General features: G+C 43.3%; 1 long non-coding RNA gene across 1 annotated transcript; it reads left to right on the plus strand.

Annotated features, from left to right (window-relative positions):
* Positions 1 to 14,469: 14,469 nt before the first annotated feature.
* LOC119842270 lies at positions 14,470 to 22,019 on the plus strand. The gene is made up of 3 exons (XR_005288708.2): positions 14,470 to 14,587; positions 18,204 to 18,323; positions 20,533 to 22,019. It is a non-coding gene; the product is annotated as an uncharacterized LOC119842270 (long non-coding RNA).
* The last annotated feature ends 4,272 nt before the right edge of the window (positions 22,020 to 26,291 follow it).

The following is a 26,291-nucleotide window of genomic DNA, read 5'->3' on the forward strand; positions in this document are numbered from 1 at the left end:
CTTAGCAGTTGGTGGGAGTGAGCATTCTCCCTTGTTTCTCCTCCTGACTGTCTAACATGACAGACTTGCCTTGCCTCAGACAACGTTTGGCATTGTCAGTAAACAGCTAGGGATCCTGCAGCTTTAATCACCGGAACAGAGAGGGAGGAGGGGCCAGTGGAGAGAAGCAGAATAAGAAAAGAGCAAAACTGACTTAGATTGATTGCATGGCTTGAGCCAGGCCCAGACTGTACACCTCAATCCAGCGCCGACACTAAATAATGGCAAACCCGGAGATTATCAATAGACCGCAGAGTATGGGGTCTGGATATGGACTTTATCAGACAGAGACCTGGAGATTAACCCCTGGCTTCCTAATCAGGATTGTGCTCGTACACCATTTGTTACAAGGCTGGGCATGGGCCAGGCTGCTAAACAGAAAACATGCCAGCTGAGTGCTTAGCCAGTCCAGTCCTGCAATGTGCCACTTTGTCTCATGCTGAATATCTTTGTTTTCTTCATCAGATTCTAGTGTAAATTCTTGAGCCTTTATTGATTGTCGAGAGGAGCCGTGTGGGTCCGGAAATAGCTGTCACCTAATTAAATCATCTTGAGAGGAGCTTTGGAAAGAGCTCCCAACTCAGGCGCTTAATTTAGGCCAGGCTCATGCACAGGGGCTCTGTCTTATTATTAAATGGAATTTTAATCATTACAGATCCCCCTCTGAGTTTCTTCCTCTATCCCCATCTCCTAACAACCTGAATCTGGCACAATTCCCTTCCCCTTTAACCCTCTGGAGCTAAAAATAATATCCTCATGGAAGCAGCCAATTTTTATTTATTTTTTAAAAAGTGGGATGAACCAAAAGGTGTTTAATTAGCAGGAGTGAGCTGGAGATGGGATCAGCAATCACATTTTACAGCAGTCTCTCTGGAGAGAGGCCAAGCATGTTATGAAAAATTCAGCGTCACGTGCTCTAAGAGGAAGGAAGGTGTTTTATTATCCACATTCAGGGCTTTTATACCTCAGACCTAGCAACCCTATTCTAAGCCTTCACATGTAAAGTTTATGTCTTTGGTTACATGGTGCGAGAGTTCCAGAATGCAGGCTGCCCTGTGCTGACAAAGGAGAGCATGATCTGAGAGCACAGCACTTGTAGCATGCATATCTACATGTTATTTACAACTCTGACACTGAACATATCATGGAGTAAGACAGTCCAGCTTTGTGACTCAGTTTCCCCATAATAAAATACCCACCTACCTCACAGACCTGTTGTGTATTACAAGTGTTAATTCATATTTACAATGCCCTTTGAAAGCCGTGGATGGAAGCCACTAAAGAAGTGTATAGATGGAGATCTTTAGAGCGAGTGTCTCTTTAATGTGTCCAAGGTCTAGAATAATGGAGTTCTGACCTCTGATCCTGCTCCCTAGGCACTAGTGTAATAGAAAAATTATACTAGCAACTCTGGCTTATAATAAAAGAAAAGTGCATTTATTATATTCAGTGGAATTACTTGGGATTTACATCAGTGTAATTGATCTTGATCTAGCCCTGGGTATTTTACATTGGAATAAGTGAAATCCTGACACTTTCATTTTGTCAGCAAAAAGAGCTACTGTGCAATAGTGTTTCACCAGCAATATTGGAAAAGCCAAGGAAGTCCTGGTAAGAAGTAAACAAACCCTGCTAAACTCCAATAAAGCATGTTATCTCCCCCTCTCTGTCTCTGCAGCCATGATGCTCACATGCAGACTATTTGAGCATTATGCTTCAGGAGAACATCTTAATGTAGATTATGCAGTGCACACCGAGATCCAGCTGATTTGGTGCTTCCTGTCACAGCTGATACCAGAGAGTCAAGGTACAAAAGCATAGAGTAGCTTAGTTCTGTGAGCCTGGTGACATGCTTTTGTACTGTACATTGAAGGAAGAGACTCCAGGCATGCAACTGAAATTTGAGATTTCCTTCTTTTGAATGAACTCAGTCACCCCTCTTCCTATCTCATCAGCATGACAGTCTGAATCTCCAGGGGTTCTCTTTAAGCAGAGGAGAAAATTTCTAATCTAATCTGGGACTCAAATTGTAGGCAAAACACACTACCAGGCTTCTATCACATATCAACACAACTTTTAAATCCATCTAGGGGAGGGGCATGACAGCAGGCTAACTTATTGGCTTCTCTCTGGCATAGATAACTAAAAATATGCTATCTGCTTCCCTCATCCTCACCTCCGAGAAGGCAAATGCATTCATACCTGGAGATGGGTCTAAACTGAACTCTCAGGTCCAGATTTCAAACTGTGGTGAGCCAAACCACAGCCCTACAACCTGAACACCCCCAGACTTCGAGGCATGTAAAATCCAGATGGTGATTAGAGCTGAATTTTCCACCCAGCACCCCATCTTCGGTTGGATCCTAAGGACGGGCCTTTGGCAAAGAGGGTTTGCTCATTTTGAATGGCCGTATTTCACATTTGTGCCCCCCAGACAAGAAAGCAGAACTGACACTGTTGACCTCCTGTAACTTTTGATTTGTTTTTTGTTCGGCTGTGTTCAGTACTGGCTGGCTGGCCTGCCAAGCCCATTAACCGTCGGCCATTCGTTGCATCATTAGTGCCAAAATGACTTTCTAATTAAGTTTGTAATTGCAGCTAAAAGCACCTTTAGTACTGCCTCAAAGAAGCCTTCCTAGAGGCCTCCCTGCTTCCTGTCTTCCATCTACTGTCATTGGAACCTTAATGGAGACGCTGTGTCGGGCTAGGAAACAGTATCAAATAGATCCTTCGCTTGTGCAGGATGTTGGTTTATTTTGCATTGAGTTCTGTTTGCTTTTCTGTTGCAGGGTTTAGCAAGTGACTAGCTGATGTCTGTGTATTAAGAGATATTTGTCTGATAAGCATCTGGCCCCAGCTAAAACATCCCAATAGCAACACAAGGAATATGTTATTAGTATGCTATGAAAAGCTCATTCTTAATTCCTTGTGCCAGTTTTTCTTGGTCAGTTCAAAATCCTAGTCAAGCTTTAAAAATAAAAAAATCATGAACAATTAGTGTGAAAAAGCTGCTGCTTTTATTAATGTTAGATCCATACTATTTCCATCTCTGCTTACTGGGCCTGATTCTGCTCCTAGGCGCACTGCAGCAAATCAAGAGACACTCCATAGAGGCAGTGGAGCTGCCCCAATGGAAAAGCAACATGAGCAAGTAGAATCAAGTCTCCGAGCTGATAAGCCAGGCATTTACTGTTTGCTTCTATTGCTGTTACTGAAGTGGATTGAAACAGAAGGGGGAGCTGCAAGGGAGTTCAGTTTATCTAAATGAGAGATAGAAGGCCAGCTATCCCTCTGCTATTATCAGGGGAAGAGGGCTGGGACTTTCCCCTTAGGATTAACCCCTGCAAGTATGGAAGCAGAGAGGAAATGAACTTGTGCGAAAGTTACATGTTGCTACATCAAAGGAAGGCAGTTTGGGGATGACTGAAGACTAGAGCCAACTTATTAAAAGCCATTGATAGGTCCGATTACTTTTAGACTTGAGCAGTAAACAATCAAGGCCCAGGGCTTTTCATGGGGATTAATGGCTGACTTGGAGGAGCGGACATCCTGAGGATCAGCTAGGGGCTATTAACCCCTGCTGGTCATTAGTCCTCAAAAAACCAAACCCTCTGAGATCATTATTGGTATCAGACGACCATAAAATACATACACTATTGATTTTATTTAAATGGGTGATGCACTTTCAGTTAGTATTTGCAGGGAATTAATGCTGCTATTTATTGGCCAATTAGATTTCTAAGGGCATTATCTTGACAGGTCTCATCAGCTTCTGCTGAATGCTAAAGTAGATAGACAACCACCACATAATGCTGTAGACTTGGGTATTATTGTATGCTCAGAAGTGTCTGGCAGGCACAACCCCAATCAACTAATTTGTAGCTTGTGAGGTTCTCCCATCCTGTGGCTGCACTTGTACACAAGTGAGAGAAAGTGGCTAGTTCACCCAGCCCATGGCTGTGGCTCAGAACTCATCAGGAGAGATGGAGCCCAATTCTCCATTGACTTAAATAAACAGAGCTAGTCTCAATTCACACTAGGATGAACAGAAATCATGTGTACACTTTCTCCCTTGAACTTCCCTCCACTTTTATACCAACAGCCGGTCTGCTGCCCTATGGTATTTATACTCATCAGAACATCTCAAAGCACTTCATAGTCCTTAAAGTATTTCTCCTCACAGTGCCCTTTTGAGATGAGGCCAATAGCTCTCCGCTATTTTACAGAAGGGGAAGTGAGGCACAGAGAAGCTAAGTGACTTATCCACAGTCACACACGAAGCTGGTGGCAACCTAGGAACTGAACCTAGATCTCCCAAGTTCTAGACTAGTGCCCTAGTCCCTGGACCATCCTTCCTCAAAAAACAGTGAAAACTTCACTATTAACCATTACTCTGAATCCACCCCAATGCAGGTGATAATAGCTTTCGTGCCAACGTCAACAGCTACTTTTTCACATCAGCATCATGTTGGAACTACAAATTAGATAAAGCCATTGGTCAATCCCTGCCTGGTAAGGATGTCATAGTTCAGCTCTGTTCAAGGCCGGCTACAAATCAATAAGTGCTCCAGGAAGCACAAGAGATGAGAAAAAGATCTTGCCATTTGGTATACAGTCCTGTGGCCTGCACATACCCAGACTCAAGGAACTGAGGTTGAACCTTTCCATATTACATCCAGCTCTTTAAGAACTTGTGGAAAAAATTGTGCCTTATAGGAACAGATGATCCATGTGTGAAGTATTGGAATAGGCTAGTCAGATCAACAGCTGCAACAGAACACCAAGCACTGTTTCCTCCAAGCCTCAATTCATGACACTTGTATTCACATATTGCAATAAAAGACAAAGGCTTTATATAAGCAGAGACTTAAAAATGGGGAAAACTCCAGCTCAGGCTCAACACTCCGGCAGCTTCTCTTTTGCTTCCCAGGGAGCTATTTATGTTTCCTTGTCTCCCGACTGGGTCTTCAGTCTCCAACCTTGCCTGATGACACCACCCTGTACAGGTTGGTAAGAGCTAAGCAGGGAGCTAACTTCCTGTGCCCTGTTGATTAGCAGACATATGCAGGCCCCAGTCCTACAACAAGTGCCTTGTGGCCAGCCCCCTACATCTGTGTGGACCCCAAATGTAACCCTCAACCTGGGCTTAGTGTGGAGAGCAGGATTTCATTCTGTAACATTCTTGCACCATGGTTTCATTTGTGGGCAAAGCCTGTTGGCAAAAGCTACATCTAAAACCTGAGGGAATAAGGCAGAGCGATTCAGATAAGGAACCTATAGCTTTACTTATACTATGCTCTGCATTTAAAAAAGAACTGCAATCAAAACTGACAACCACCATTTATCCAACAGCACCTGACTAAACATTCAGGTAATCAGAATTTATAGCACCATCATCTGGTGACACCCAGTAGCATGACAGAAGTCGGGGGAGGGAAGAGAGAGAGAGAGAGAGAAAGGAAGGAAGGAGGAAGAAAAACCTTACCGCAGTAGAAGGGCCATGCACCATTTAAATAGGAGTTGAAAAAGAACTAAGATTGGTCATAGGCCTTCTGCAAAGGGCCATTTTACCCAGAATGATTTGTGCAGGCCTGTTGACATGTTTAAAAGACAATCTTCTGATTTCTTTCAGAAATTTAAATTATCCGAATCTAGCTTCCCCATTGCCTCTCACCAGACAGAATTCTAAGCAAGTACTTTCCTTTGTTGTTTGGTTGTTTTTAACTGTGACCATTAAAAACCCTCCCATTTGTCTGGGTTCAAGTTTGAAATAGGTCACTAGAACTTGAGGGCTACTTTCTCAAGAATCAACCTGAACACCTTTGCAAGGGATGCGTGGGGAGCAGAAGGGAATCAAAATGTATGCTAGAAAGTTTAGAATCCAAAACATACAACTTTAAGATGCCATTATCTGTTCTTATAAGCACACGGTTAGGCTTGACACTTCCACAATTTTTGAAAATTCAGATTTGAGGGTTGGCAACTCTGGTGATTTTATTGAGTCATGATATTTGATGTTTCTTACAGCTCCGGATCCTGGTTACATGTGAGAATCTCAGCTCAATGTCACATTAACTTCACTGGCTTAGCTCTGCGGAGGCAAAAGGATCGACCCACACAGAGCTCAATGGAGGATCAGAGCCTAGGTGACGATTCAGTCCCTGATCCTGCAGTGTTACAAGCTCAGGTAGAAACATGCACCCACCTGGAGCCCTAAATGACTTCAATGGGATATCAGCACTGGTGCAGGATCCACGTGCATTCATTCCCTGAAGCTCAGTCCTGCAATTACTTATCCACACTACAAAGTTAGGTCAACTTAACTTAGGGTGACCTATAGCCACCACAGTAATTAAAATCAGCTGTTATCCACAGTAGTCTTGTTCTGGTGGTGGAGCCTGTCCTTACCAGGAGTGCTTGCACTGACTGAAATGGGGCATTATGGGGCACTGACAGCCACACAGGGCTCACAGCTGGAACTCCCTGCCATCTGTCCCAAGATGACAGCCCCATCTGTGATCTGGGCACAGTTCACAGCAGGGAACCTACTAGCCTCTCTTATCAATTTCCAGCTGATACAAGTGTAGACGCTGCATCACCCTAACTACGCCAACATAAGCGGTAAGCCTCTCCTGGAAGTGGAGTTCTTATGTTGGTGTAGTAGGGCACTTACATCAATGGGAGCAAGACTTTCATGCCAACACTGACATAGTTAGGTCGAAATAAGGCAGCTTATGTCGACCTAACTCTGTAGTTTAGGCCAAGCCTCAGTCAGGAGTAATTATTTGAATAGGCACCTGCTCTATCTCATCCTATGTCACCATAAGAGAACGCATGCATGCAATTATCTGCCCACATTCATTCAGACTTTGTTACCGTATGCCTTTAAAATAGGAAGACATTTCTAATAGCTGGATTCATGCAAATATTTGCCATTATGCAAATGAATAATGGACTGCTCTTTGGTTGAAGGGTGCTAGCAGTTAGCAGCTTGTGCACCAGGGCACACAACAATATAAGACATTTTCATTACGAATGGACATTCCATTACAGAATAAACATCTACCATTACTGGTGGGAAGGGGTAAGGGTGAGCAAATCCTCTCCCATGCTATCTTTTTCTAGGAGGATTTCACACAAACCAATCTCCAAAATGAAAGTTGGTCAAAGTTTTCCAGTTTAATAAACTGGAAACCAAAACCAAAACACTCAAAGTGTAAAAAAAAAAAAAAAAAAAAAAGTTTGGTTTTTAAACATTTTGCTTTAAAAAGTTCTGAAAGTAAAATTTCAGTTTTTAGTTTCAGGTTTGTTTTAAAAAAATTAGATCTCTTGGGAAAAAAGTGTCATTTTTGGACTAGCTGTACTAAAAAAAAGCAAACGTGATAAAACTCAACAGCGGTTAGGCATTTAAATGTTCATGAACATTGTTTTAGCAGCATCCGATGAGTGCTGCTTCCTGAGCAGCACTTGGCTTCCCAGAGCAGATAGATCCTTCTCTTCCTGTGACATTAGCAGACCCTAAATTTTACAATGTATTTTCAAAGTGTTACTTGTGTATTAACAGCACAACTTCTGTATTTGAGAATCAGGCAGAATGGGAACTGGTCAGCTCAAACCCACACATAGCTTTGAACGTATACCCTCCCTAAGTGCACAACAAAAACAAAAAACAGAATGTAGCCATATGTGGGGGCATTGCACAACATACTGTGAGCAGAGCCAGTGAATGCTAGAAAGGGAAAAGATCACAGTGGGCCAGAAATAGAACAGTGTGACAAGGGGAGGCAAAGTAGCATTTCAGTCACCATTGCTGTATAAATGACAGCCTGAGAAAGTTCTAAAAATAACAGTCAAAGCTAGCCTTAGAATTTTTGAGAGAGAGAAGAACTCAGCCAGACTCCGCTCTAGATCAGAGCGGACCTGGCAAACCAGAGCTGCAACCACACATGGGTCAGAGTCAATCCACCACCCTGATTCAAACCTTTGTCAGAACTGACCTATCAGTCCAGGGCTATAGTCAGACTTGGATCAAAGCCAACCTGTGTTCCAGGGATGGAACCAGTTAGCCTGTGCTCCACAGCTGGTCTCAGACCATGGTGCACAGACCACCCAGCACTCCAAAGTTAGAATGAGAACTTGTCAGAGGTTGGCAATCCAGACCCACAAAATGCCCATATTTGTACTGATTTGGGTTCTGGATTGTTGGGTCAGTAAAATCTCACAATCCAGAACTGGAATTGGACCTAGGTCACAGCTGATCTGGAAGGCCAGAAGAGAGATCACATTTATTCCAGAATTGAATTGGCCATCCAGACCTAGAGTGAGACCAGGGGCCAGATTTATAAAAGGTATTTAGGCGACTAGTAGAATTTAGAAAGAGCTTAAAGCCAGGTCTACACTTAAAATACTGCCACAGCACAGCTGCACCAGCATAGCAGTAGCGCTCCAGTGAAGATGCTACTACACCAAAAAGGGAGCATCCCCCATTGCTATAGTTATCCAGGATACAGCTGGCCTGCCTGCTCTGTGTTCAAACTCCATGCAGTGTTTCACAAAATCTGAAAGTCCCACTTAACAGGACCTTCATTTTCCTTTGAGCCAGCTGAAGGGAAAGTGTTGTTAAACTGTGTTTTGCCAGCCTGGGAGTTTACACAGATGGAACAGTTAGCACAGACCACAGAACAAACACCAGCCACCAACCAGTTTCACACTTCTAAAGAAAGAAAGAAAGGAAGGAATGGCCAAGGCAGGCCAAAGCAAACAGGCCTTGGAAAACTCGAACCCGCTGCCTGGATTTTTCAGCTGTTACTATTCTTTTTACATTCAGGCTTTTTTGGAGGTCTCTCTATTCAGCAAAGCAGAGAGAGGGCTTCTGCATTCATACCAAAAGATTTAAGCCTCCTTGAGGAGCACTGCAGTCGGTCCCAACAGCCACAAAACATACATTGTTTGAAATTTTTATAAGTGTGGTTTCACTGAGAGCCACATGTTTAAAAAATAGAGTCTCTTTCCAGCAAATATGTTTTTGAATCATGACTCACTGCAGCACTGGGCTGTGTGTCATTTACCTTTTTTCAATCCAGGAGCTAGTCCTATGACCTCAATAAAGCCCAAACAGTCTCTTCATTTCTCCCTCCTTCTCCCAACACTATCCAGACAAGATGGGCTGGGCTCCTTTGGGACCTACCCATCCTGCCCCTTTATTCAATCAGAAGGGTCACTGCTGAGTATCAGACTGAAACATCTAGAACACCCTGAGCTCCTGTTAGCCCTGAAAGCAAAGGGCCAGAATAGAAATCAAAGACTGGAAGTGGAAGCACAAAGGCCACCTTGAATATATATATTATTTTATTAAGATAAAGCAGTCCTGATTCTCAATTCATACTACCACAGCCTTGCAATCTTCTTTTCCGATCTTCCCCCTACAAAGAATTTGCTAAGGAATAAGAAACCCCTCTCAGACCCTGTGCACACATGAGCATACAGCCCCCCCCATCTCAACCACCATTAAGGATTTCACAGAGGGATTCCTAAGGGATGGCTAAGTCCATTCAGATACGCCCAGTAACCTGGTTTCAAAACACACACCTTAGTATGCAATTCAAACATTGCATGTTGTATAAGCTATGTATTGTCTTTTCAAAGAACCAGATTCTGCTCCCAGTTCCACTGAATACAAAACTGTGACTCACCAGCCAAGAAGCTTCTTCATGGCTGGGCCTTATGTAGCAGGATCTCTTCATCTGATACCCACTGATGACAGCCACTCCAGCCCTCCGCTTCCTCCAGCCAGGTCACTTTAAAGTCTCACCCCTTCCAGGATATAAGTGCACCATAAAAATCAGTATCCTAACTCTGAACGTATCAACACAGCATCTTCCACCCATTCTGGGCTCCTCCACAGTCTTACAGTTCTTCAGCATAGCACATTCCCAGGGTTCCTAAATGACATCCTCTAGCACAACACAGAAAAATCCACACAAAACAAACCCAATTAAAGCAACCTCTGCTCACCCAGACTTTGACTTTTAGCCCTGCTCTAGAACACCAACCCTCAGGACCACCTCTCTAGAGCCTTGTGTTTGTTCACCAGGAGAGACTCATTCCTCTTCCACAGCTTTACTCAACTCCTTTTCCCACAATGAAAGGAACTTAATCCTCCCCACCCCAAGTAACATCCATTTCCCTCCAGTACAAAGAAGACCCAGCTGGGTCTGATAACAACTGGAGCCTGACTCACTCTCCAGGTGCAGCCAGGTGAGTTAATTGCACTCACAGACTCCTTTTAACCCTTTGTTCACCTATTTTTGGTTTATACCCCATCACATGGAGTAACTCTAGATTCTGCTCCTAGTTACTTGTGTGAAAATCCACAGTAACTCTGAGTTACTCTGGATTCATGTCAGTGTAACTGAGAGCAGAAGCTGGCCCTTAATCTTTTAATTAACACTGGGCATCACCTGCTAGTGGCCTCCATTTTGCTCAAGAGTGGGTTTCTGTACATCAGGGCTTGGTGAAATTATTCTCTATTTTGCTTTAATAACAGCTCAGTATTGGAAGGACTTTATTACATAAATATGAAGAGTTGAATTATCCACCACCTTGCACTTTGTGCAGTCACTGAATCACAGCTCCTCAAAGGTATTTAGACTCCTAACATCCATTAATTTCAATGGGAGCTAGGAGCCTAAATACCTTTGGGGATGGGGGTCCTACCCTGTGCAAAGTTGGTGTAAAACACTACCAAATCAGACTCCCCACTCACTTACACCAGTGATTGTGTTTTACACATACTTTTCACTGGTGTGAATGGCCACACAAGGCAATGGAGAATGGGGCCTGTCGTTAGTGACATAAAAAGTGTGGCATGTCAAGTGCAACTTGAACTGATATGGCATTCAAGGGGTATGCAAAATACGTATAATTTACATACTACAGAGGGGGAAAAGGAGGAACAGAAAAAGTCTGTAACTAGCATGCAAGACAAAGCAGCCCCCCCCTTCCATCTTGCACACTCCTGTTAATTGCTTTTCTGGCTACACGACTTCCTCTCACCTGCTTGCACATCCTCTGAGCATCAAGGACTTGATTCTCTGTTGCCCTGCGCCTTGTGAACTCATATACATTCATGCAAAGTGAGTGCAACATGAGTGTAAAATGCCACCAAATCAGATTAGCATTATACATCTCCTCTGCACTGGTGAAAACGACTACCCAAGGGGCAGGGCAAAGGAAAATAATGGCCACATTCTCTACTGGTGTAAACTAGCAGATCTCCATTGACTGCAGTAGAGCTAAACCAGTTTACACCGACAGAATTTGGTTCCAAATCAGTGTAAATTGTATTACTTTACCACCTGTGCTACCATTTACATCATGGCTGACTTTGACCCAGGGATTTCCATGGGAGCTACCTCCACTTAAACCAGGCCTGAGTTTGACATTAAATAGTTGGAATATTTAAAGATTGAACCTGTGAATGGGATATAGAGGGTCCGTAAAGGGAAAAATAACCGACTTTCATTCTTCCCTGTAGCTCTGTGCTGTTATTACCTATGGTGACTAGTCCCTCCCTTTCAAACAACCTTTGCTGACAGCAGCCCACAATGATACATTGCAGGATGCACTAGAGTGCCGAGGAAGCCAGTGCAATATGACGCATTTACTGTACTACAATGTACTATATCTCAGTACTAATGACGTCTGAGTATTGAACTAGCCTCCACAGGGAGCAACGCTGTAACACCTGCTCTTTGTGGATAACCTAGCCTTCATCCCTTTGTTGCAAAGGGAAAAAAAAGAAAAGAAAAAAAAAAGACTTTTTCAGAGAGGTTGCTGAAGTGGAATGTCACATTAGTGCATGCTTGTTAATGACAGGCCATTACACGACTGGCAAAGTGTTCCAAAAGCTGCCCCCAGAACCACAAGTACTGGAACATTTTATGTAGTGTTGAATTATTCAAGTCTGATGGTCTACATAATAAAATACAATACAAACTTTTAATTAATTGATTTTAATAATTGTCTGTTAGTTATTTTGTGTACAATAACAATCCTATATCTGGAATCTACACTTCATGGTCCAAGGGACTCTGAGATAGTAGTGAACTGGTGAGAACTAAGGTCCAAATTCTGCCCTTTGTTACACCAGTGAAGTTCTATATAAATAGTTAATGTTGCATTGGTGCAAACCGAGAGCCAGGTTTGCTACTAAGTATCTACATGAAGGCTGGTTGTGCATAGGAAGCTGGGTTTTTTTACTATATTTATGAGATTGAAATGTGATTGTATGGTCTCCACCAGGGTGCATGCATTTTGCTGGCTGTCCTGATATCTGGGAAATCTTTCATTCATGTATCAGGAGGTAAATATACATGTATTTCTCCATCTCTCAATTCATCTTGCCATTTAGCATTGTAGTTTCAAAAGAAAAGATGGTAGTGCTCTTCCCAGATCCTCCCACAAAGTACACTCTACTCACTGGAGATCTATAAATGTGGTGCTGATCTAAACACATGGTGCAGAGGTTCAGCATCTGATCATGCATGCCCCTCAGGCTCCAGGGGGCTCTTTGGCAATGGATTGGGGTTGGTTCCTGTCAATGGATTTTGAATACATCGCCCATGGACAATGCTGGCTGCTTCTTGGGACTGACTTCTATTGATGAAACTCATATGGCCTTTTAAACTCTATTATGCTTCTTCTTGATAGGAATAAAAATTAGTGGTGGTAATCCCTCAAGCACTGCCCACTCCAATGACCTTTCACAGGAGCTTGTGATCTTCCCTGTCATTCCTTACATGTTTTGATGAACGGTGAAATAGTTATCAATGGTGATTTTAAATTATCGTATTTGGATAATTAAATTAACACCTCACTGAGATAAATGGGTCATTTCATGCCTCTCAGAGCTACTTTTTCAGGCTCTTTACAAACTCAGGCGGACATCACTGCCTCACTCACACTTGGTTCACATTTTCAAGGTTTTTTTCATGACCATAAGAGCTGTAGGTTTACTTTGTTTTTGTTTTGTTTTATGAATGTTTAGATTCTGGGAGACCAGGAATGCAGTTTTGGAGAGGTGCCAGTGCACTGTACTGCTGCAGGCAGTCCCAATTCAAGTTCTATTCACAGCCAAACTGAAAGATTTCCAGGACATTCCAGCTGAATAGAATTGGAAAGTATGTGACAATGCATCCATTGACTTTGGGTTTCAGTGACTATCGTGATCTATGGTAATCCAGAGAAAATGTTGAGCTTAACTTCAAGTTGGTCAATATTTTCCTTAGCAGACATCAATATCTGCTTATGATTTCACTCTTCAACTGTATCTATGAAGCATTTTGTGGTGCATTTTGAATGAAAAAATTTTATAAAATAGAGTCATAATATACTGGTCAAATCATGTTGCTGAAAATATAGGTCTCAAGTGCCTTTTTAGCTCAAACATTTTTCTTAGCTGTTTTTCCCATTTCTAGCCTTTCTTGTTTTTATAAATACAGCATTTAGTTTTTGCTCTGTACTTACAATCACCTACTGAAATATAAACATTTAGTAACTTTTCTAAGCTGTATGCAGCACTGTCTATAAGATTTTTTTCTCGCTGCGGATGTAATAAATGCATTAAAATGTCGCTGTGACTTTGATTCTACATGTGTGAAGTTAAGAGTATAATTTTCCTGCGTAGTTTAAAGCCATTTGCAAAGGATCCCTATTCATAGTATATAGAATGTTCACTTCTCAATGCACACTCCTAATTCCCACTAGAATTAATTAACTTTAACTCTGGTTGCTCATATGACAACAGTGTCCCCAGAATGGGCAAAAGTTTCAAAAGGGTGATTTCCCTTTTCCAGTTGTAATTTGTGCTTCTGCACCCACATTTAAATTGTGGGTGCAAATGCAAATTATTATACATGTCACTAGCAGAATGCAAGTCCAAATCAAGTAGTCAGAGGCACAAATACATTAATTTGAAAGTGCATAGCATTCTGTGGATGCAGGTATAGGTGCAAATTGCACCTGCAAAATGGTAGGCCAGGTCTCAGCCAAACATTTAAGTCAATGATTCTGCAAATTGCCTTCAACAGAGATTAAGGTCTGTCTCAGCTCTTTCTCAACATACACCAGGAACCAGCTAAGATGAAATGTTCACAAATGTCACAAATATCCATTGGATTTCATGTTGATGGCTGTGATGGGACTGTATACCACATCCTGGAGTTAACAGGAGCTGAAGTGCTCAATTAGGGCACCTGGTTCCATCTGGAAGGTAGGCCTTGCCCAATTAAAGATGAATCCCAGCTGTGGGAGAAGCAAAGTGGTTAGAGGTCGTCCAGAGTAAAAGGATGACTACAGGGAGAAAGGGAATTCTGTAATTCTTCTCTATATAATAAAGAGTCCCCTAGGTCAGGGAAGGTTTCAGAGTAATAGAGGGAAGAGAAAGTACTGAGATGAGCTAGCCTTGTGTTCTCTGGCAAGTGATTAGGAGAAAGATGGAGACCCTAACAGGGTGGATTCTGCTTCAGGATTGAGCCCTGACACAAGGGTAGGGATCAAACCACCCTGAAGGTGCTTGAAGGGGGAACCAGAATAAAGGGGAAAGTTAAGAGGGGTGAAAGCTTGAGCCTGGGGAGTGATAAAGAGGTTTGTTTGTGTTTTCATTTGGGATTTGTTTGGAAGAGTCCAAAGGAACCTTGTGAGCCCCTTCCCTAAAAGAAGGATGAATTGTGCAAGGCCATGGAGCCTGGAAAGATAAAGAATTTGTAAAGGCCTGAGGTGAGGGGCTAAAGATCACTGAGTTCAGAGTTTGGGGCTGAGAAGCTGCCACAAGGTCTTAGAATTGTTTGTTGGATTTTCTGTTACCCCAGCAGGGGGTGGGACTAAATGAGGCCAGGCTGTAGGTCTGAGTCATGACAAGAGGAAGAACACTGCAGGGCTGGAGTGATTGTCAGTAAGGGGCATTGGAGGAGAAGAGACTTCTATGCCATGACCAACCAGAGGTGCATTCACTCTTCTGCAATGGCATTATTGTTTGCTTGGATGTCTTTCCATAGACTCCTGTTCTCCTCTAAGGAATTCCTTTGGAATGAGGTTTATTGTCTCTGAGGCCTCTTACGTAAATAGAGTGATATGTGGTCGTCTCTTCTCCCCCCCCCCCCCCAGGCTTATCCAGTGATACTTGCAGCCATCCATTTTGTACATGTGCTCATGTGCAGGTTAGACAAGCAGTCTCCCAGTTTGTGCACAAGCAAATCCTATACAAGCACAGAACAGGCTTGCATATCTGGACACTTAACTAGGTGCCTAAGTGGGAACTGAACTCTTTTGAAAATCTGGGCCTAACAGGAGATTGTTGTGATTCTTTATTGTATTGCAGTTCTGTACAATTAAATGTTCTTTCAACAGCCTTAACTTTTTAAATGCAATGCTTTAAACACATAATGTAACTTACCAGGTCTCACAGGCTAAGCGGTGTTAGACCTGGTCAGTATTTAGACAGGAGGCCCCTAAGGAAACCCAAGATCCTGTAGGAGGTAGGGGTGTGCATGAGAGGGGGAGGTTATGATGGGGGCACAAACTCCTCTAGCTGTGGCAGGCAAACAGAACATGCCCCTCCAAAAGAGGTGGAATTTAAATTCCTGTGCATGCCCCCGGTAGGAGAAGCGGCTAGTCATTCAATAGAAAGTGATCTTCCCAAGGCATGAACAAAATCTTGTATTAAAGTGGGGCCTGACCACTGTGAATGAGGCATAAAACCATGGACCTAGGTCCTTGTGCCCTGAGCTCTTTAATCACTACTTTGAAGAAGAATTAGAGGCATTTGCTCCATTATCCTAGCCAGATTCCATTATGGCTAACTCCTCAATTTCTAAGGCTAGAAGGGACCACAGTGGTCATCTAGTCTGACCTGTGTAACACAGGCCATGAAACTTCCCTGAATTAATTCCTGTTTGAACTAGAGCCAATTTTTTTAAAAAAGAAATCCAGTCTTCATTGTATGTATAGTATTGTCTTTTTAAAATCTCTCTGTAGTTTGAAGCTGAACATAAAATTTTGTTACACTCTGTGTCCTAAAGTACTGTGTAACGCTGGGTGTGTTAGCTGCCATGTTTCAGCCCAGAGGTGGCTGCACTTCAGTGCTGGGTAAAACATTTCCTTTATATGGACTGGAAAGCTCTTTGGAATAGTCTTGGATGACAAATTATTATTGCATTTAATTTTTGAAACTCCACTGGAAAAGTTAAGCCCTTAAAGAAATCCGTGCACTTACTACATTCAGCATTTTCCCTTGTAAGAAATGACTGGTGAGTTTGTGCTTTTAATTATTATCATTCTCCCTTGAAATTATAGTCAAAGCACTCAATGATATTTGAAACATAAATTACTGGCCTGAAGCCTCATGCTACTGTTTCTCCATATCCCTGCCAGGGCTGCAAATCAATTTTCTGCATTTCTTTCAGATTTTCTGAGCAAAATTGTGGAAAATAGCTGTTGGCACATGGCATTTTTCCACAATGAGTTGTGCAGTAATATGCTGCCATCGCGAAGCCAATCCAGTTAAAAATGTCAACCTCAGAAGGATCAGAACGCTTTCTCAATCTGGATTTCATAATGTTTCCACAGGAAGAACAAAACAATCGGCTTGGGTTTTGCCTGTGGCCCTGTGTCATAGTAAAAAAAGATAAAATAAAATTTAATTTAATTGCCCCTTAGTTTTCTTCTCTTCTTGGTTCTCTCCATTACCCCCCTTCCACCCTGTGTGGTTTCTTTCTCTTCCCCTTAGGCTCCTGCTATGGCTTCCTTTGACTGCAGAAGATCTCAGGAGGGTTTTTGTTTTGATCTGTTCAGTCATTCTTTGGTATTTTTAATGGGAGACCTCAAACTTCATCTAGGTGCTGTAGGGAGTAGTACTGATCACTGAATCAACTCCCTAGCATAGTGCTGTGACATTAGCGTTACCATCTTCTGAAGGAATGTGGTTCAAAAGAAGCTCCTGACCACTGGCAATTATAACCCTTTAGGACGATGCCCAGTCCCAAGGAGCTTTACACCTTCAAGGCTAGTCAATTTCCCAGGCCTTGGTGGTACAGGTAAGATACTGTGCTGAGAAAAAGAGAAGGTGTTTACCCAGTGGAACAGGGGTGGGTTTAGGACTCAAAAAGCGAGCTACTGTAGTCCACCCCTATCTTTTGTAGAAGGAGCAGGGGGCAGCTGGACCTCAGCAGTGTGCCCACCAGAGCCATGGAACCAGGAAGTGGCTCCAGCCTGAATAAGGAGTACCTAGTAAGAGGCAACAGAGGCTTTCGGTCTGTGCAGGAAGTGGGTCACAATCAGTACTTGTGGGGGAAGTTCTAGGCAGGGCCTCAGTTCCCCTGCTGGGAGGGAATGGGAACCGGGTCCAGGTGGAACAAATAGATAAGAGCTGAGTTTCCTCCACTTAGAACCCTAATGATGAGACAACTCCATTTGTGGAGTTTTAAGGATTAAAGATGCCCTGGGACCCTGTGTTGCAAGAGAATTGTTAATCCTGGTGGCCAAATTCTAGAGCTGGTCAAATAAAGAGAGAGCTGATTTGAATATGATTCAGTTAAAGCTTCAGGAACAAGCTCAGATTCAAGCTCATAGCTCAGATTCTTACCCGCTGAAAAAAATAGTTCTTCCAAAACCTCTGGAGAAAGTCAGCATCTGGGTTTTTGATTATATGTTCTACTGCAAGAGAGTGATGTAATGTCAGACATGATAAAACAAGGGAACTGATCTTGAATTGGAGTTAATGGAAGCTAACTACTTTAATCCAAGTTTGGGCACTTCAGATTTATCCAGCCATAATTTTAGGAGCAAATATTTTTGAGGTTGGAATAGTTTGAGTGACATAGGCCATCGGCTGGTTTAGTCTGAATCCTATTTTGCCATGGCAGAAGGAACTGCTGCCTTGTGGTTGTAAAAGTCATTTTAAAAGGTAAAACCAAGTTTACATTTGCCGAAGGACCCAGAGGTTAAGTAATGAATTGCTATCTTCATTAACAGAGAGGATGCCAAATAAGCTACATGAGTCAGAACAGGCATAGAGACAATCTGGCAGCTCTTAGTGAGTCAAACAGGACCTGCTTTTTAATGTGAAGTTATTGATAATCCCTGAGTTTATATAATGGTGATTCTAGATCAAGGAGCAAAAAACATTCTCATCCCACCCCTTCCCTGCAAACTGTTAGATGACAAACTCCTCTGAACAGATGGCCTGGGTTAAGCATCTGCAATCTGAAAAGGTGACATTGTCAAAGGTAAGGCTTCTCGTCTGCTCCTGTAGCATGACATGTAGGCCAGATGTTGATTTTTCAGTTAACAGGTTTAAGGATCACTAGGAATGTTGTGGTACTTGATCAAAGTAATTCATCCCAAGAGAATCCGAGTTCGAAGACAATTTAAAAAAATAATTCTCGACGATCTTGCTGCAGCTTGAGGAACACGCTGCTTCTTTTTTACACTAAATTCCTTCCCTGAATCAGAAATTCAATACATTGGGTGGGAGAACCATTGTCAATAAAATAAACATTGAAGCTTAGGTCTGGTCTAAATGTAACTTTAGTACCGGTGTAACTATCGCTTTAGTGGTGTTTTTACCCATGTAGTTATACCAGTACAACTCTTAGTACTACTACTCTACAAAGTTTTGTTGACATACTATGAGGTCGGGGTGTGTGTGCATTGGGTAGGGGAAATGCAACCAGCCATCACAGCTGTGCTAGCAAATCCCCCAGTGTAGACACAGCTATGCTGACAGAGGGCTTCTGTCAAGTTAGCTAACGAAGTTTGGGGAGGTGCTGTTACTATGCCGCAGAGAAATTTCCTTCCATTGGCATACATTGTGGCTCTATTAAGGAATCTGCTGGTATAGTTCTAAAAGTGCTTTGCTGATGGTATAGACAAGACCTTAGTGTGGATGCAGTTATACCAGTGTACAGGTATTCTCTTTTCCATACAGGAATAAGCTATTCTGATATAAGCACCCTTACACCATTACAACTGCATGCATACTGGGGGTGGGGAGGAGGGTTGTACCACTATAGCAGCATGCAGTATAACTAAAGCCATGCAGATTTCTGTGTGTAGACAAGCCCTTGTAAGTGAGAAAAGGAAAAGGTCTATTGTGTCACCTACACCACCCCCTGCTAATGCAGGATTGTTTCCCTACCCTGGGCCAGGAACTCAGCAGCTGTAAACAAGCTCATTTTCATTGGCTTCATTGTTACCAGCCGAGGATCTTGACCATATTGTCTCTTAGCATGTTGCCCGTTCTAGTTTTAAGTGTCCCAGTTCCACTTTTCTAACATCAGATTTTTCCGCCTGAGATTCAGGCGTGCAGGGGATGAATCCACAGACCCTCATGACCACCTACAAAGACTTAGAACTGTTGGTGACACAACAGCCATAGCTTCCAGAAATGCAAAGACTGTGGACTCTGAAATCATGAAAGTGGATTAAGCTAAACTGAATTAAGGCCACTTTCTGCGAATGTGCGTCTACACAGGGCGTTCATGCAGTTTAACTATTCCACTTCAAACTCACACTTTTCTAATTCATTTTGGATTATGTTTTCTGAGTGTCGCTGTGTAAACTAATAGAATAGATTTGAAGGAGCTGGAGAGATGGGTCCTGTCCAAGAAGGCTGTGAAAGAGACATTCTTGAACCCAGGAGACCTGATCTTGTCCAAATTCATGCAAAGTTGGGAAATCTCTATTTTTAAGTTCAGAGACCAACAGACATGTATGTGAAGCATGCATTTTCCCAAATGACAAAGGAACTGGATGATGGGGAAAGAGCAGAGGGAGGGGTTAGCTTAAAGGAAAGGCATTCAGGCTGTTAGAGCAAAATGGGTGCCATTAAAGAACTACTGTTATTGATAAATATCCCAGTTTTAATTGGGGACACCTGGAAACTGATAACAGGCTTGTATAAATAGACATTTAGATCATTATTGTTCATTAAGATGGCACCATCAGAAAAGTGCACACGGTGAAGATCAGAGGCTAGACTAGGACTCTGGTGAGTAATATTGGCAGAAACCAGAGACCAGCCGTGAAATGGGGGGGCAGGGAAATGTCACAGTTGAAGATGGCTGCAGGGAAATGTGAAGGTGCAAATGTCAACACCTATGCATGGTGCAGGCGTTGGACTGCTCCAAGGGCACACACAAGTGTAAGCATGTTCAGGTGTTTGTGACGGCAAAGTGCAGGTATCCATTTGAGCACGCATGTATGAGTGAAGCCAGACATTGGAAAGTGACCATTTAAAGAGTCTGCAACAATACCTTACATTGACAAGGTCTGCGATTCTGTTTACCCTAATGTACATTCCAGGCACTCTTTTTAAATTGTGTACTGCTTAATGAGAGCCAACTTCCGTGCCTTCACAGGAAGGGGTAGGGTGTGTCACTTTAATAATTTTGCCTCCTTCCATAACACTCCTGATTTATTTATTTTTATTTTAAGTGATTCCTAGAAAGCATGGTGTCGAGCCAAAAATGCAGCTCAACTGGTGTCCTGTTGCATTGGCAAGAACAGTGATTGCATATCATATCGCTGAGCCTCCACAGCCCTCAATGCTGCAACAGAGCACAGGAGGAATTTATCTTCTTGGAAAAACTGATATGCTCCCTACAGCTATCGAAAAGAACAATGAGGAAGACGATCAAGTGTTATAGCTACACAATGCACAGTGTGTCCCCTTCATTTCAACATGTCTCCCTCACAATTAGAAATGTAGGTAATTATCGCAGAAGGGACCATGCCACAAACGTCAGATCTCGATCTAACACATGCAGGGCTCCAGGGAATTGGTTTGGCCCACTAACAAGAAAGGGTTTCCTTGCAGAATTTGGATTCTGATGTGGATTCAGATTTCAAACACTCCAAAAGCTTTGAGGCATCTTGACTGAGTAGCCTGGTTCAGGCCTGTTTCTAGTGATGGGTGAAACTGACCTTTGTGCTGTAGACCTGTGTAGCACTGATGCCACGCCACCCTTTAGTCCATTGGACGAGGTAGTACATACACTTTGTGCTGTCTCCCTTCACAGTGGGGCATAATTGGTAACCAAGGGGAAAATTTGTATTTGCCTCTTCTACAAATATGTAAACAACTTCTGGTCTTGTCTCTAAATCTATCTTTATTCCCCACAAAAGTGAAGAGAAGGCATTTTGGTTTTGAGATAAATGGCCATTTTCCCAGGGAAAGTGGTACTATTTTAGCTGGTGTGAAAATTTGCTCTTTATTCCAAGAGAGAAGTTCATCACTTTTTGTCAGAGAATTTTTTTTTCCTCGTGAGGAATTGGAACCCCTGACCAAATTCACAAAGCTCCTAGTTCCCACAATCCAAGTCTAAGACCGTCTCAACTGGAAAATGGCTGTGATCGTCTGTGGTATTTGAACTGTTCCTCTTGCTGGAGTAGAATATAATAGGATGCAGGACTGGACTGCCCCCTAAGAAGAGAGTCATCAAATTGACTATCCTGGCTCCAGAATTCAAAAGGCTGTATTTTGGATGACCCCTTCTCAGCACAAGTGTGTGGTGGGATAACCTCTCCCTCCTGTGGGCTGCTGCTACCTACCACTTCATGCTAGCTATTCCTTTCAACTTCTGGAGCTCCCCCTACTAATCTGAGTGACACAATGAGGTCCAGTTCTAAATTTGGCAATGAGATCTAGCATGATCAGGGTTGGACACCAAACCTTAGTGTGTGTCTGTGTAGGAAATAAATGACTGGTCATAGGGAGGGAATAATATTAGATCCCGATAATATGTTACATAGAGTGCTTCAAGACCCAGGCCTTGCTGTCATCATTTCACTTTGCTCCTCCTTCTGCAGCACAAACACCCCCACACACCTGCTGTGTCACCTTTTATACAGTACAACTGTGATGGGGAATCAGGGCCACTGCGTTGCACCAACGTGAGAGGCTGAAATAGTTCAAATGAAAGTGTGTGGCAACAGAATGAGAAAAGTTACTGCTCTGATCCATTGTCAAGAGGTGAAAAGCTCAATTCAGGTAGGAGAGGAGGAGCAGGAATAATATGCTGGGGTCGGGGGAGAAGTTGTGGGGAGTGTGTGTCTGCAGGCAACTTCTCTTGCTCCCTTTGTGTTTTAAAGGAACGCTGTCAAGTGGCTTGGGTCCAAAATTAGTTTTGTCTGATCACACAGATTCCCCCCGCCCCCCATCCAAGGGCAAGAGTTGCTGCTAGGAGATCCATATAATTGCTTCATACCCTGTCTTTCATGAAGGCTTTGATTCCTACCTGCTTACCTCCAGATAGTTCTCGTACAAAGTCTATTTACTCTGAATTTCCTCCCATCAGAAAATATGTAGACTTCAAAACTACAAATATACTGCCTTCGTAAACCATATATTTGAAAACCAGATCACCCTTTATTTACCTTCCATTGAGAGCATAAACCAATCACTTGCTTTTGGGAGTTGAGGAGAAACTTTCCTTACCTGCTGCAAGGTTCTTATCCCATCTCTGACAAGTGTACTGGAAAAGATGGGCCTCTGGTCTGACAATTTCTAAGTCCCTTTGAGAACTCTTGTGTTACAAGATGGGTGAACAGGAACATGCTCTGGGTTCGTTTGGCCAAGATTCAATGGGCATAGGTGGTAACATATGATAAACCAATTACACAACATGGAAAAATGAAGCTAACCTAGATTACGGTGTGTGTGTGTGTGTGTGTGTGTATATATATATATATATATAAACTGCATGGATTTAATGTATCTGTAAACCCCATGTAGATGGATGTGAGCTACATATTTAGAATTGCTTCACACAGTGTATGTAAATTGTACTTAAATCTGTCAGTTTTCACTGTTAATGTAATTGTGTGTAAATCTGTCACTTGCACAAGGTTACTTAGTTTCCTGGCCGAGAATGCAGTCATTTACACTGCTGTGGAGATCACATGTGCCCTTATCTGTGCTTTTGAAACATTGATGCATCCAAGGGGTGGGTGTGTGTGTGTGTAAACTGAGGAATTGGAACTCATTCCCAGGGCCTCTAGTTTACAAATATCAATTTTGCTTGTTCCGCAGTGACACCTTCTGTGCATTCTTAGCGCTTATCTGTATGTAGAATCTTAGCTATTTAGCTGCCATAGAGTGGCATTCCCTTCTGCTGCTCTACACCAGTCACTATTGGGACCACATCTTCAAACAGACACCTGCAACTGTGTCTGCATTTACACATGCAGTTAGTGTGATTGCTTGTGTCTAGTGGGTTTGTATATGCAAATAGTTATATACTGTTGGACTCTAATATTCATTGTATGTCTAATCACCCCGTATGCAAAAGCTCGGTGGTAATGTTGCCTGCAAAGATACCTGTCTTTTGGTGTTGTCAATGAGTCGCAGGTTTTTCAGGTAGGATGGAACAGGAGAAGTATGCAGGCTGCTGTTGCCAGTTCTTTTGATAAAGGCACTTCAGTCACCAGGGAAGTAGCTCTTATGAAAGAAATTAATAGCAAATATAAACTGTCATGGAGTGGCTGGCCCCTTTTAAGGGAAGTCAGAGTCCAGTCTACCTGTGATGAGCTTCGTTAAAGAGAATGAGCCCATCTCAGCCTCCCTGGAAGTAATTAAGGCTAATGAGCACTTGACTTAGATAACAAGTCAGCCCTCACCAAAATCTATAACATCTTCTAAGTACCTCTAAGATACGGATGCTATACGTATAGTTTGATCCTAGCCCATAGTGGGCAAGGTTCACTGGTAAGCTCCAGCTACTTTTGTGCCACACCATAAACCTAATCAGCCTGTTAAATTAGACCAGGCTGACAATGGCCTTTCATTGTCAAAATGTTGCCCAGGAAGTGGAGTGTAACTGTAAATCTAGCCCAGTTAGGAGAAACTGTTTCTAAAACTAAAAAAGAGATTAATTCTAAGCAGGAGCCACTCCCGATCTGTCCCAGACAACTCCCCCTTGGTGGCTGCCTCCACCCCTGGGGCCAGGAACTAGTTCCCCATCTGCTCCCCCACAATTCTCCCCTGGTGTCTTCCATTTGGACCCCCTCCCCCTGGAGTCATTCAGCTCAAACACAACTGCACTCTGGCATCCCCCCATGCTTCACACCCTCTGCACTTCCAGCTCATGGCACCCAGCCTGGCCTTGGCACGCCACACCCTAGCCAATCCGAGCCTGTACACCCCACATGGTCCCCCTACTCTGCCCCCTGCAGCCCTCCACATCTTTCTGAGTGAGCATTTTCCTTTTGAAGCAACAGCCACCATGCGAGTCTGGGGGTGGCCAAGACCAGGGCTGGGAGTTGTCTTGGCAGTAGGGGCCAAGACTGCAACAGCAGGTGTGGATTGGGCATGGCTAAGAGCAGCCCTTGCTGGGTGCAAGGACTGGCTAGGGAGGAGATGGGAGCAATTCCCTGAGCAACTCGGTTGGCAAAGGGCTGAGTCCTGCTCCTCAGAGCCTTGTCTGCCTATAGGTAGGCTGTGGTGTAACTACAATTGTACCTAAGGTAGAGCAGCTCTGGTTGGTTGGGCTCCCATAACCTTGTAGGCCCATTGTAGCTATGCTCCTGGAAGGAGTTGCTCTATGAAAGGGGCCTGAAGGCAGATGAAGATGGGAAGTTGCCAGGGAAACAGCAGCAAGTCTGAGTGAGCAGATCTTATCTGCTTAATACAGGGTCTGTGGGCTGGAATCCAGAACAGAGGGATTGTCTGGCTTCCCCTACTGACACCTTCCCTGAAGAAGGGGATGTAGAAGCCCCCCGATGTGATGGGAGACAAGGACTATCAATCATAGGCTGGGCAGAAGGCCAGGGATACAGTCACTGGACTTTGTTTTATTGGACACATTATTACCTCAGAAGCGATGGGATTAGTGACCTGACTGGAGGTCTCAGTCATGGGAAGGGGCAAGCCACCCCAGGCTTGGATGGCAGTTAACAGGGGAGCCAGAGTTGAAGAGGCTGCTACACCAGCTCAGCCCCAAGGGGGCACAATGGAGAAGTGACACCATCATGTATTTGTTCAGGGAAGTGTCCTCCATTTCTGAGGATGGAGGCTACTGAGAGCCTAAATCTCTCGCAAAGACATACTAAGTCCACATTTTCAGGCAAGCGTGTGGATAAGTGACTCTCTGGCAAGTGTGCCAGTCAGGGGGGCATGAATGCATACCTCTGTGCATGTGTCCATCCCCAGCTGCAGGGGATTTGTGCACCTACAGAACAGGGGCACATACAAAAGTGTTTGTTCATTTAATGCACACCTGAAGGGGCTACTTCCAGCTGAACCTAGTTTGTTACAGTTGCTAGCTGAGCCAGAATAAGACTTCCACTTAGCTTATTCTGTCCATATGTCACAGAGGCCTAGGTGCTTGGTCTTGGCAAATATATCATCTATACATGCCCAGCTATAAAATAGCATGTGGGTGGACTGTGTGTGCTCTCAGAACTCCAGCCTGTAGAAAGATATGGCAGCTACTGTGTTTGTGGTGATGTATGTGTGTGGGTGGTTCAAGGTGTGGATCAATGTCTCCCTTCCAGTTAAAACATGCTTATCATGATGTCACATTGAGGAATCCCAACTTGTAAAAGGACTGGCAGATGAGTACTAGAGCAAAAGACAACAGCGCAGTTTGTGCATGTAGAATTTTAGTACTGGCCTTACAGTTCAGTGGTCTGAAGTCCTGGGCTTGTCCACAGAAAAAGGGACTCCATGCAACTCAGCTAATATTAGTCAATCTTGTTCAAGAGGGACCAACTTTAGGGGAAAGAGCCTTTTGCTCTCTATTCCCATTTAAATCCTGGGCCTTCTGCTGACACTGCCAACGAGGATCCAAAATGCCAGTTGTTTGATAGTCCAGGTTCTAGTGGATACATGGCCTCGACACTACCAATTTACTTCTATACTGCCCAGTTGGCCACTGGAGAGATGTCAGACAGAAACAACTGTAGGTCCCTATTGGTCTAAACCAGTTTCATATCGGCAGTTCATTTATTGTTATTACTATTAAAAAACTAGACTTCAACGTTCTGGCACAGAAAATATTGTCAACTTAAAAAAACAAAAACAAAAAAACCCCACCCCCAAAACCCAACCTTGTGAACATATGGATTTCTCATAGGAATGCTGGCATAATCTTACTTTAACTGTGAACTGAAACACACATGCATAGTATACCCTGTACTGACAGCCTGCCCAGCCAGTAATATCTGCACATAGGGTTAGATATTTACCCTTGCTC

Source organism: Dermochelys coriacea, chromosome 13 (assembly GCF_009764565.3).
Source record: "Dermochelys coriacea isolate rDerCor1 chromosome 13, rDerCor1.pri.v4, whole genome shotgun sequence".
NCBI classification, from domain to species: domain Eukaryota; kingdom Metazoa; phylum Chordata; order Testudines; family Dermochelyidae; genus Dermochelys; species Dermochelys coriacea.